This window comes from Bufo gargarizans, chromosome 3, assembly GCF_014858855.1.
Source record: "Bufo gargarizans isolate SCDJY-AF-19 chromosome 3, ASM1485885v1, whole genome shotgun sequence".
Lineage (NCBI taxonomy): Eukaryota > Metazoa > Chordata > Amphibia > Anura > Bufonidae > Bufo > Bufo gargarizans.
In genome coordinates this window covers 290752889-290765064 of record NC_058082.1, presented here as the reverse complement: position 1 = coordinate 290765064, position 12176 = coordinate 290752889, and positions in this window count along the sequence as shown.

The window sequence follows — 12176 nt, the reverse complement described above, 5'->3', positions numbered from 1 at the left end:
TATTGATTCAACTTGCTGTTTTAGGACCTGTTGCCTCTATACCTGTCTGCAGATGCCTGGGGCTGGAACATATTCTCAAGTCTGTATTGGGATCTTTGTGTTCTCAGCACAAACATTCCAGTTGAATGAGTCAACACGTTATGACGCACATGAGCCCATTTTGCAATCACATTTCAGTGTAAAAAGAGTGGAGGCTTTATCAGGAAGAAATAAGACACAAGTACATAGTGAAGTACAATAGTAAAAGATAGGATTTATGAGTCACTGTAGCCGCTTCTTGTTTTTTTTCTTTAATATTGATATTGAGTCTTGCTATAGTTCTGATGTGCTGTGCTTTTTCCTTGCAATACTTTAAGTCATTCTCCCTCTCCGCACCCTGTAAGAACATTGTGGCCTGCATAATATTTTACTGCCCAAGCATTACAGATTACTGCACTCCTATTATATATACGGTAAGTTGGTGTTAAGATCTACAAGAGCTAATGAACCACCCTTTCTCTGACCAGTTCTCACTTCTTTTGTCTAAATTCCCTGGATCCAAAGCTGTATTTCCAGTAGTTCTATGTACATATTAGTAGCAGCCGCAAAAAAACTACTATGCATATGTTCTAGTGTGTAATTATCCAGCAAATCATACTCATTGTCTTATCAACCATTGTGTCTCCCCGCCTGTTGTATCTGCACCGCACCGCCATCAATCGTCGTGACATCTCCATACCTGTACCATCCTGTCGGATAGCTTATCAGACTGATGTTGACTGTTGGATCTCATGGCAACAACAGTCGGTAGGCTGTCTGACATTTTGGTGTCTTTCACGTGACCAGCATTGTCGTGATGGTGATTGTATCTTACTACACAGTTTTGTCATACTTGAAATAAACATGATACATGATATGAAGATCCATGTACTAAGTATAGACTTAAAAAATGTAGGTTGACGGTGCTCAGTATACACAATTGTGATTAATTTTGAATTAAAAAATGCTCTAAGTTATAGAAGCGTCTCTGTGTTCGAATCTTGTCTTACTTCTACGGCCATCTGATTATACAGATTATCTGTCAGGCTAGCACCATAAAGTCCTGTAGATGCTGGATTAAAGGAATTTTACAACATCTGCTTTAAAAAAAAAGTTGAATGTGAGTTAAGATCTTGCTCCCATCCAGACTTAGGAGAAAGGGGTTGTGCAGCTGGTTCATATTAATGACCTATCCTCAGGATAGGTAATCAATATCTGATCGTTGGAAGGGGGGGGGGGGGCGCGCGCAGCGACTCACCGCACCCCTGGTACATATTGATGGCCTATCTTGAGAATGGGTTATTAATATATACCGGCTGCACAACCCCTTTAATAGGTAAAAACTTTCAGAACTTATTCGTATAACCGTGACCAAATAATGCCCACAAAAAAAAAAAAGTTTTGGTGTGCTTTGCATTTTCCCCCTCACTTCTGTCAATAGAGAGGGCTATTCTCATCCACAAACAAAGACCAGAATTGGATATGCATTGAATTTTAATATAAACAAGGATATAAATCTGATCCTGAGTCATTTGTCTTGTCACCTTCTAAATCTAGAACTCTACTATTCCTGCACCTGCTATCCAGCATCCACGAAAAACACATATGAAAGGAGCATCCTTTTTTTTTTTTTTTTTTTTTTTTTTTTTTTCCTTGAGTTCCTGCTTTTAAACTTTTTATAAGATTGATATTGATATGTTTATGTGAGCAGTGATAATTGTCCCTTTCCAACCACCTTAAAGGAGTTTTCTGCCTTTATGTAAATGAAGGTTAATGAGTGTATTAGTGAAAAGTTCTATTTCTAACATCCTTTGTGTTTTTATCCCGCTCTATTTTCAAGACATTTGTTAGCCGTCTGTGAATGAAAACCATCCTGCTCTGAGCCGTGAGAGGGATTAAGTTGTATCCAGTCTAGGAAATGCTCTGGGAGCTAAATACATTAGCAGCGCCTGCACATATATCTCAGTTTAGACTGTTTAGCTCACAGAGCATTGCCTAGACTGCATATAATTTTATCTAGTTTTCAGCTGAGATCAGTAAGTAAGTTGCACCAAGCATTTTCACCACACACAAACACTTTTTAATAAAGTTTGCACATTTTACACTATCATTATCTGTATCACTTCCTGATATTTACTGTAAGGGCCAGTGAACACTAAGGGGGTTATTTATTAAACTGAAATACGCCTAAATTAGACATATTTCAGGAAAAGATGGCGCCGCAATCTGCAACTTTTCCCGCTCACGCAGGTCTAAAAAAGTGGGCGTGGCGGGAAAGGGGATTGGCTGGCAGGCAGGCCCTTCTCAGTTACCATTTTCTATGCCTGTTTTAGGCGTAGAAAATGGTCTAAATGAACAGCTCGGAAGCTGTCTTACATTTAGAACTGGCGCTAGATGCGCCAAGGTTATGGAGAGGCCTGCCCTTTTCATTACTTCGGCAGATCCTCCGCCAGCTTAGGGCTTTAGACCGGCGTCTAAAAAGCAGGTCTGGGTAAATGTGCCCCTAAACTTTTTGGTGCCGATTTTGGGGCGTCTCTGCTAATAATCAGCTCCAAAAAATGCCTCAAAACAGCCTCCCAATCATAGAAAGCAGCACTTGCTTTTTTTTTTTCCCCCCTTGTGGAAAAAAGAATCGGCATGCCCAATGTTGGCGCAGAATCTGTGCTGAATCTCCCATTGCAATGAATGAGAACCGTCCAAAAATCTCCATACTTGTCAGTGCATATTTTTTTTGTGTTTTCTGCACAGTTTTTGGGGTGGATCTGGACCAAAATCCACAAACTGAAATGTAGTTTTAAAGTAAACACCCATTGGGGTAAAAAAAAAAAAAAAGTGTAAAAAAGCTTCATAAAAAATGCTTCAAAACCACACAACGGCAATTCTGTTCTGAATTTTGTGGGCGAAATTAAAAATCGGTCCTGTGAACATACCATTAACCCTTTGAGTACTTCTATAATAATGGCTGTTAAAGTCTACAGTTCTAGGAGAGAAATTGTCATGAGGGTAAGTTTTTGCTGGAGTCTGTGTCGGTGTACTTTGCGCCAAATTTATCAAATGAGGCACATACTTTGATAGATTTGGCACATCTTTAAACCTTACATTTTTGTCTACAAATGCAACTCCAGTTTTTCTGTGCCACAGCACTACTAGAGTGATTTAGCAATTTTTTTTGCAAATTTTTGAGAAATCTTCAATGATAAATCTGGAGTACATATAAGTAATACAGCTAACCACAGCCACTTTCCCCCTCAAAAATAGTTCCACTTTATGCACAAAAAGGCACTTGTGATAAAACATGGGATTTTTTATTATTTACAGCTGGTTCCACCAAATAAAAAAAATAAATAAATAAATATATATCCATAGAAAGCTAGGCAGCACTCCTTCTTAGAACTTAGAAAGTAGGTGCCCGCGGCAATCCCTCGATTCAGGACGATAGATAAATAATGAAACTCCGCAGCACTCCTTGAAAAGTGAAAAAAAATTGCTATTTATTCACACATGTCATTTAGCTACTGGATGATAAAACGCACCTAGGTTTTAGAGGAGGAAGGAGGAAAATCAGAAAAAATATATTTTTCATCAGACCTCAGAACAGACCACAATCTTGGTCAGACATCAGACCCCCATCCTCCTCCACCCCGGTGCTCTTTCTTGCACTCACCGTTCCCTGGTCTTCTCCGGGCCCACGCTGCACTGAGACCGACCCGACTGCCTAAAACATCAGGTCATAGTGCAGGCACCATATCCTGATGCTGTACGCAGTCAGGACCCAGTGCAGCTCAGCAACCAGAGAAAGACCAGGGAGCAGTGAGTACAGGCAGTGCAACAGTCACTGCTCCTGCACTTCCTGCATACTAGTGAGTGCTTTTATAATATTTTTAATATATATATGAGACTTGAACTACAACTTGTAGTTGTTTGGGGCCATTCGTTGCTGCCCATTTGCCCCTGAAGAAGCCAGAATTCTGGCGAAACATGTCGGGGGGGCAGTCTTAGATTTTAACTGCTTTGCACCTCCTCACTGTTACCAACACCTAACGGTCATGGGCCAATGGTGTCTGGTGTAGTTCAAGTATTCAGTGCACTGTAGCACACGTTGCTGGACACAGAGTCCCTGTTGCGGTTTCAGTCATTTAATCAATGAAGCCTGTGAATTAGTCAAACGTTTTGCGATCTATTCCACAGTGGTGTGTGTTCCCACATTCACACCACTCTGGAAGGTTGTCAAAACAACCACTCTCAGTGTGTAGTGAACCGCGGACGGTGTGACGGCAGCGTGCGACAGTAGCATTTTGTCTATAGCAGCGGTTCTCAACCTAGGGGTCGCGACCCCTTTGGGGGTCGATCGGCCCTTTCGGGGGGGGGGGGGGGGGTCGCCTGAGGCTTCCTATTAGGGCTGCACGATTGTAGCGTTACATTACCCTACTTCATGAGATTTCCCTACCTCCTGACTTCCCGTCGCACTGCTAATGATGTGAGGAGGCGTTCCTGAGTTTTGACGATCTGCGCATGCGCAAACCGACAGTTTATGGAAAATCTCAGCGGAGTTCAGCTTCACAACGGGACATTGCGCATGCGCCGGCTGGAGTTAGCCGCGCTTGCACACTGGGCCGTAATATTTCCCTACTAAGGCTCTCCAGATCGTCAAAACTCAGGAACGCCTCCTCATGTCATTAGCAGTGCGACAGGAAGTCAGGAGGTAGGGAAATCTTACGAGGTAGGGTAGTATAACGCTACAAATAGGAGAGAGATTGTTTCACACAGGAGTAACATACTTTACACGCAAAGACAGTTATGTGCGCAGTTTAGGACACATGAGGGGACACATAGGGCCATGAGGTGGACCAGCATAAGATGCTATATGTCTTATGCTGGCCCCCCTCATGGCCCTATGTGTCATAGCACACATCCCCTATAACAGCGTCCTCCACAGATCCACCCCATAACAGCGTCCTCCACAGATCCACCCATATAACAGCGTCCTCCACAGATCCACCCATATAACAGCGTCCTCCACAGATCCACCCATATAACAGCGTCCTCCACAGATCCACCCATATAACAGCGTCCTCCACAGATCCACCCATATAACAGCGTCCTCCACAGATCCACCCATATAACAGCGTCCTCCACAGATCCACCCATATAACAGCGTCCTCCACAGATCCACCCATATAACAGCGTCCTCCACAGATCCACCCATATAACAGCGTCCTCCACAGATCCACCCATATAACAGCGTCCTCCACAGATCCACCCATATAACAGCGTCCTCCACAGATCCACCCATATAACAGCGTCCTCCACAGATCCACCCATATAACAGCGCCCTCCACAGATCCCCCCCCACAACACAGCGCCCTCCACAGATCCCCCCCCACAACACAGCGCCCTCCACAGATCCCCCCCCACAACACAGCGCCCTCCACAGATCCCCCCCCACAACACAGCGCCCTCCACAGATCCCCCCCCACAACACAGCGCCCTCCACAGATCCCCCCACAACACAGCGCCCTCCACAGATCCCCCATATAACAGCGCCCTCCACAGATCCCCCCACAACACAGCGCCCTCCACAGATCCCCCACAACACAGCGCCCTCCACAGATCCCCCACAAACCAGCGCCAATTACAGAACTACCTAACACCTTGTTATAGACTGGCATACATCCTGCATATCAGATATTTACATTACAATTCATAACAGTAGCAAAATTAGTTATGACGTAGCAAGGAAAAAAATGTAATGGTTGGGGGTCACCACAACATGAGGAACTGTATTAAGGGGTCACGGCTTTAGAAAGGTTGAGAACCACTGGTCTATAGGGACACTCAGTGAGAGAGAGTGCACATCTCTCCCCCTATAATATAGTGCAGTATTACTGCTAACAGCGTTGAGGTGCTCTGTATTTTTAATATTTCATTCCTTGGTTGTCCCAGTTCAATTAAAGGGTGTATGCACATACCGTATATACTAGAGCAGTGATGGTGAACCTTTTAGAGACCGGGTGCCCAAACTGCAACCAAATACCCACTTATTTATCGCTAATTGCCAACACAGCAATTTAACCTGAATACCAATATAATATATCTTCCATGTACTTTATCATTTAGCTATAATACCGTAATAGCCTACATTCAGTGCGCTGCCTGTGCTGTTCATACTGCGTCCTGTGCTGATGAATGGCAGGAAAAGCATATTGGTACACCATAGACTTTTTCCAAGGCGCGGGTGCCCACAGAGAGGGCTCTGAGTGCCGCCTCTGGCACCCGTGCCATAGGTTCGCCATCACTGTACTAGAGTATAAGACTAGTTTTTTGGCACATATTTTTGTGCTCAAAAAGCCTCCTCGTCTTATACTCGAGTCTCGATTTGGCCGACCCGAAAATGCCACTGCAGCGAGCGGCCCGGCAGGCGCGTGACTGACGTCACTTAGTAACGCTCCTGCTTCCTGAAGTGGGAGGAGCGTTACTAAGTGATGTCAGTCATGCGTCGGCCGGCCACCTCGCTGCCGCTCGCTGTAGTGCATTCATGGTGACAGTGAGTACAGCCGGACCTGTTATCAATAGGAGAGAGATTGTTTCACACAGGAGTAACACTTTACACGCAAAGGCAGTTATGTGCGCAGTTTAGGACATGAGGGGACACATAGGGCCATGAGGGGGACCAGCATAAGATGCTATATGTCTTATGCTGCCTCCCCCTCATGGCCCTATGTGTCATAGCACATTTCCCCCATAACAGCGTCCTCCACAGATCCACCCCATAACAGCGTCCTCCACAGATCCACCCCATAACAGTGCCATCCACAGGTCCCCATAAGTGTCCTCCACAGATCCCCCATAACACTGTCCTCCACAGATCCACCCCATAACAATGCCATCCACAGGTCCCCATAAGTGTACTCCACAGATCCCCCATAACACTGTCCTCCACAGATCCCCCACATAACAGCGTCCTCCACAGATCCCCCACATAACAGCGTCCTCCACAGATCCCCCACATAACAGCGTCCTCCACAGATCCCCCAAAACCTGGGTCAAGATAGGTTTTTCTGCCTAGTTAGGCATCTGTAAATATAGTGCTTTTATACTAGAAACGCCCACTAGCACTATAAGACACACGGATGTTTTTTCCCTAGCCTTTTTTTTCCGCCTTTGGTTGTCGTGGCTATAAGGATTATGATTATAGAATAATATGCAATCTGACTAGTGCTAAATACTTCCATCAGTCAGAGGTTCATCTTCACACACTGATTGCCACAATAATCGATAATTTCTGCAAAATAGATCACTTAGCCACCAATATTTCTGTAGTTTGAATACTTCTTTTTCTAGTAATAGGCTGTGTTCAAATGGTGAAATACGTAGCAGAAAATCAGTAGCAAAACTCAAGATCAACTATATATTGTTTTTAGTTTAGATTTTAATTGATTGGGCCTACAAACCAGTTGGTCATGAGTGGTTTGAAAATTTGATCTTTGTAAATGCAGCTTAAGTGAGTACAAAATGGAGCTGGACACGGCTGTGTGCATGATGCCTTATACTGGAAGGTACAGCTATAAGTTTTACTTCATTTCAAAGTATTGGCTGGTGGTTGCTTATTCTTTACATATGCACTTAACAGGGCAGTATAACAAATGCATAATCCAATCAGTTTTATTTTTTAATTTGAAGATAATTAAAAATTCATTGAAATGAGTTGTCTCTTTGTTTCATTGGTTTGACATTGCTTTTATATATTGATAGTGTGTGTATCGAGTTAGGCTACATTCACACGTCAGTATTTTTCTATATCCCGAATTTCGGTCCATTTTTTGCGGATCCGTTGTTCCTGAAAATGTTTCCGTATGTCATCTGTTTTTTGCGGATCCGCAAAAAACGGAAACATGTATAAATTTCACAAAGCAAATAAAGTTGTTTGGATTTCTTTGAAAAAAAAAGTGAATAAGTGATTTCTGTGGGCAGGATTTAATTTCCAGGAACGGATTCCGCATAAAACGGATGACATACGAATGTATGTGTGTGTGTATATACCTCCCCCTTCTATAGGGGGTGTGAACATCAAAACACATCACATATAACTTATATATAGGAAGTAGATGTCCCTTGTGTAAAGATACAATGAATCTAGTTACGCCATACTTGTGTCTCCTATTTCTTGACATAATATATAGGAGTGTACTTACTGGTAGGCGTCCATGTGAAATCCCGTGCTGTACTCGTGTGTCGAGTGCGTGCCACACATCCGCCGTACTGTAATCCCCCGCTCCCAGAGGGGAGGGATCCTGTGGCAGACAATGAAAATAGAGGGCACCTGTGACGTCCGGTGTTGCGGAGGGGAGGAAGCAGACCCAAATAAATGGGAAAGCCTCCTGCCCGCAGCACCGATCCAAAGTACTGGCGCCGATGACGTCTATTGTTGCTGAGGAGGAGGGGCGATCCCAAAAGAACTTGGATCACGTCCCCTTCGCAGCAACTCAGAAATTAGATGAATCCAGCAGCTAAAACTGGGTGTGGGGTTCAACTTGACAACTGGCCTGAATATGTGGAGGGGTACTCAACTGGCCGGTGTCGTTGTTGAAATGACCCCTGGTCATGACATGGAACCCCATACTAGGCTGTGGGCCCTACGGGGACATGGTCAACGGTCAGTTGGCCATCAGTCCCCACAAAAGGGGCCAAAGCCACAATTCATACATTCCTCATGTATAAACAGTGTTTTACCGCAGAATTCCTTTAGCGAATTCACACTGTAAAGAGGTAGAAGGGCCTCATGACAGTGTCCCCCGACCGCTTATTGTTCCAATGGCTGTCAGAGGAGTTGTGTCTCGTACCCTCAACATTCATCCAATATTGTAAAGAACTTACCCCCGTTGTTCTGGAGTAGCTGCTGGATATTTACAGTAGGAGTAGTAGAGTCCTTGGCTGAAACAGAGTCTGTGTAGCCGCAGTTGGAGGAGTCGTCGGGTGGAGGGAGAGTTAAAATCAATGGTTTCACATGGAGTACCGCCTGCAGTACAAAAGCAAAAAGAGAGACATTTGTGATATAGATAAAACCAACACAACAATAAGCTATTGTTGGGCACTATACTTATGTTACAATACTACGTAGCTAGGCCACATATAGGAGGCATGATGGACGCAACCGGGGAATGTCACTACAGAAAGATGCTTAAATTGAAATTTCTATTGAGTCCTTTTGATTCCAATGTGTCCAGTTTGTGGATTCATTTGAGTTTAATTTTTTTAAGGAGAGTCTCTCGGTCCCCTCCCCTTCGAAGTTACAGGATCCCATCAATGACCTAAAACCTCAGTTGTGAGATATTGTGTCCAAATTTGGAAAAATGTTCCAGGGCCATTAGTTATGGATTTGCGAATTTTTGACTTGTGCTGGATGAGTCTATTTTTGACCTCCTGTGTGGTCTCACCCACATATAGTAGTCCACAAGGGCATTGTAAGATGTAAATAACTGAGGAATTACATGTATATAGTTGTTTAATGTGGTACTTAGTTACCTGTCCGAGGGTGTAAAAACGAATTGCCCTTTATCATGCTATTACAATGGTAACAACCCAAGCATGGGAAGCTGCCTGTTCTTTTACTTAGCTGTTGGTGTGGAGTAAAGGAGTCTGCATGGACTAGCCTATCTCATAGATTAGTACCCCTCCTATATGAAAATAGTGAGGGATTCTGAAACTCAGGAATTTTGGGATAAGCTTGGGTCAGTAATATTTTTTTAATAATCATCGAAACCTCATTACTGAGGGGAGTGTATTTAGAGACAAATGGGATTTTTCGTAGCTGTTCTTTACGTTTCTCTTTTCTAATGAGTCCTTGTCCGGTTATATTTTGAGCTTTATCCTCATATCTTTTTACCAATTGTGGGGGATACCCTCTTTCTGTGAATTTCTTCTAATCTATATTGAATATTTTGTTCTTCGCTTACTATCCTCCTAACTCATAGGAACTGACTGTAAGGTAGTGATTTGACCATCCCACGTGCATGTGCACTGTCAAATTGGAGGAAATTATTTCTGTAGTTTTTTTTTTTAATAGGTCAGTTTGCAGACAATTACCTTCCATGTAGATCAACACATCCAAAATTTGTAGTTTATCAGTTGAGTAAACTTTGGTAAACTAAAGTTCCTGATGGATCCTATTGAGGTAGTCATTAAATTCCTGCAATTGTGGTACCGTTCCTGTCCAAATGAAAAAAATATAATCTATATATCTCATCCAGCCCCTCACAAATTGGAAGAAGCTGGATGGATATACATGAAGATCTTCAAAAAATGCCATATATATGTTTGCTTGGCCTGGGGCCACATTGGAACCCATTGCAGTCCCTCTGCATTGGAAATAGAACTCATCTTTGAATAAAAAGTAGTTGCTGGTAAGTACGACTTCCAGGAGTGACAAAATGAATTGTATCCTCTGTGGTGTGTAATGAGAGCTGTTTAGTCTATGTTCTACTGCCTCTAAGCCCTTGTGGTGCTCTATACTGGGATTACATGAAGAGACAAGGATGTGAGCAAACCTACATCCACAAAAGATCTATAGTTAGTTCTCCCAGATGTATGAAACAACCTTCCTGCTGAGTTCCTAGATAAACTGACAGTGTTTTTAAAGGAAATGTAGATTTTATTTTGATTTCTCTTTTTTTGTTCACTTTACATTTTGTTAATTGATAAAAAATAAACTTTTAACAATTCTGTCTGAAAGCATTCTTACTTTGCAGCAATCTCTATTCTAGCTCATTCCAAGGGTGTTGGTTGAGGATGAGGTCAGGGCTCCGTGCAGCCACTTAGGTTCTTCCACACCAAACCCGCTAATCATGCCTTTATAGACCTTGCTTTGGGCACTAGAACAGAAAAGGACCTTCCCCAAACTGTTACAACAAAGTTGGAAACCTACAATAGTCCTAAATGTATTGTTATACTGGAGTATTAAGATTTATTTTATCTCCAACTAAGGGGCCTACGGCAACTGCTGAAAAACAAGCCCATTGCATTAATCCCTCCATCAGTCTTCTCTTTTAAAGTCAGGCAGGTGACATTCTACTGGCATTTGTCAATCACAGACTTAGCCATTAGACTGCCAAATACAGAAGTGTAATTTGGCACTCAACAGAAGATGTTTCCAGTGCTCCAGAGTCCATCCAATGGTTGGCATTGTGCTTGGCAATATAAGGCTTTGATTGCAGCTGTTTAGCCATGGAATCCCATTCAATTAACCCCTTTTTCACCTAAAGGACCAGGCCATTTTTTGCAAATCTGACGTGTCACTTTATGTGGTGATAACTTTAAAACGCTTTTACATATCCAGGCCATTCTGAGATTGTTTTCTCGTCACATATTGTACTTTAAGACAGTGGTAAATTTGAGTCAAAATATTTCATTTTTATTTAGAAAAAAAAATCCAAATTTGCAAAAAAAAATGGAAAACTGCAATTTTTTTTATAAAATTTCAATTTCTCTGCTTTTAAAACAGACATTCTCTTGACAATTTTCCGGAAATTTAAAAAAAAAACACTTTTTAAGGACCAGTTCAGTTCTGAAGTCACTTAGTGAGGGTTACATAATAGAAACCACCCATAAATTACCCCATTTTAAAAAGGTATTCAAAACTGATTTTACAAACTTTGTTAACCTTTTATGTGTTTCACAAGAATTAAAGGAAAATGTAGAAGAAATTTCAGAATTTCACTTTTTTGGCAGATTTTCCATTTTAATCCATTTTTTTCTGCTAACAAAGCAATGGTTAACGGCCAAGCAAAACTTAATATTTATTGCCCGGATTCTGTAGTTTACAGAAACACCCCATATGTGGTCGTAAACTGATGTAAGGGCACACGGCAGGGCGCAGGAGGAAAGGGAATGCCATATGGTTTTTGGAAGGCAGATTTCACTGAAATAATTATAAGTTGAACCCCTAGAGTAGAAACTCCCCAAAAATTACCCCATTTTGGAAACTATGGGATAAGGTGGCAGTTTTGTTGGTACTATTTTAGGGTACATATGATTTTTTGGTTGCTCTATATTACACTTTTTGTGAGGCAAGGTAACAAAAAATTGCTGTTTTTACACCGTTTGTATTTTTTGTTATTTACAGTATTCATCTGACAGGTTAGATCATGTGGTATTTTTATAGA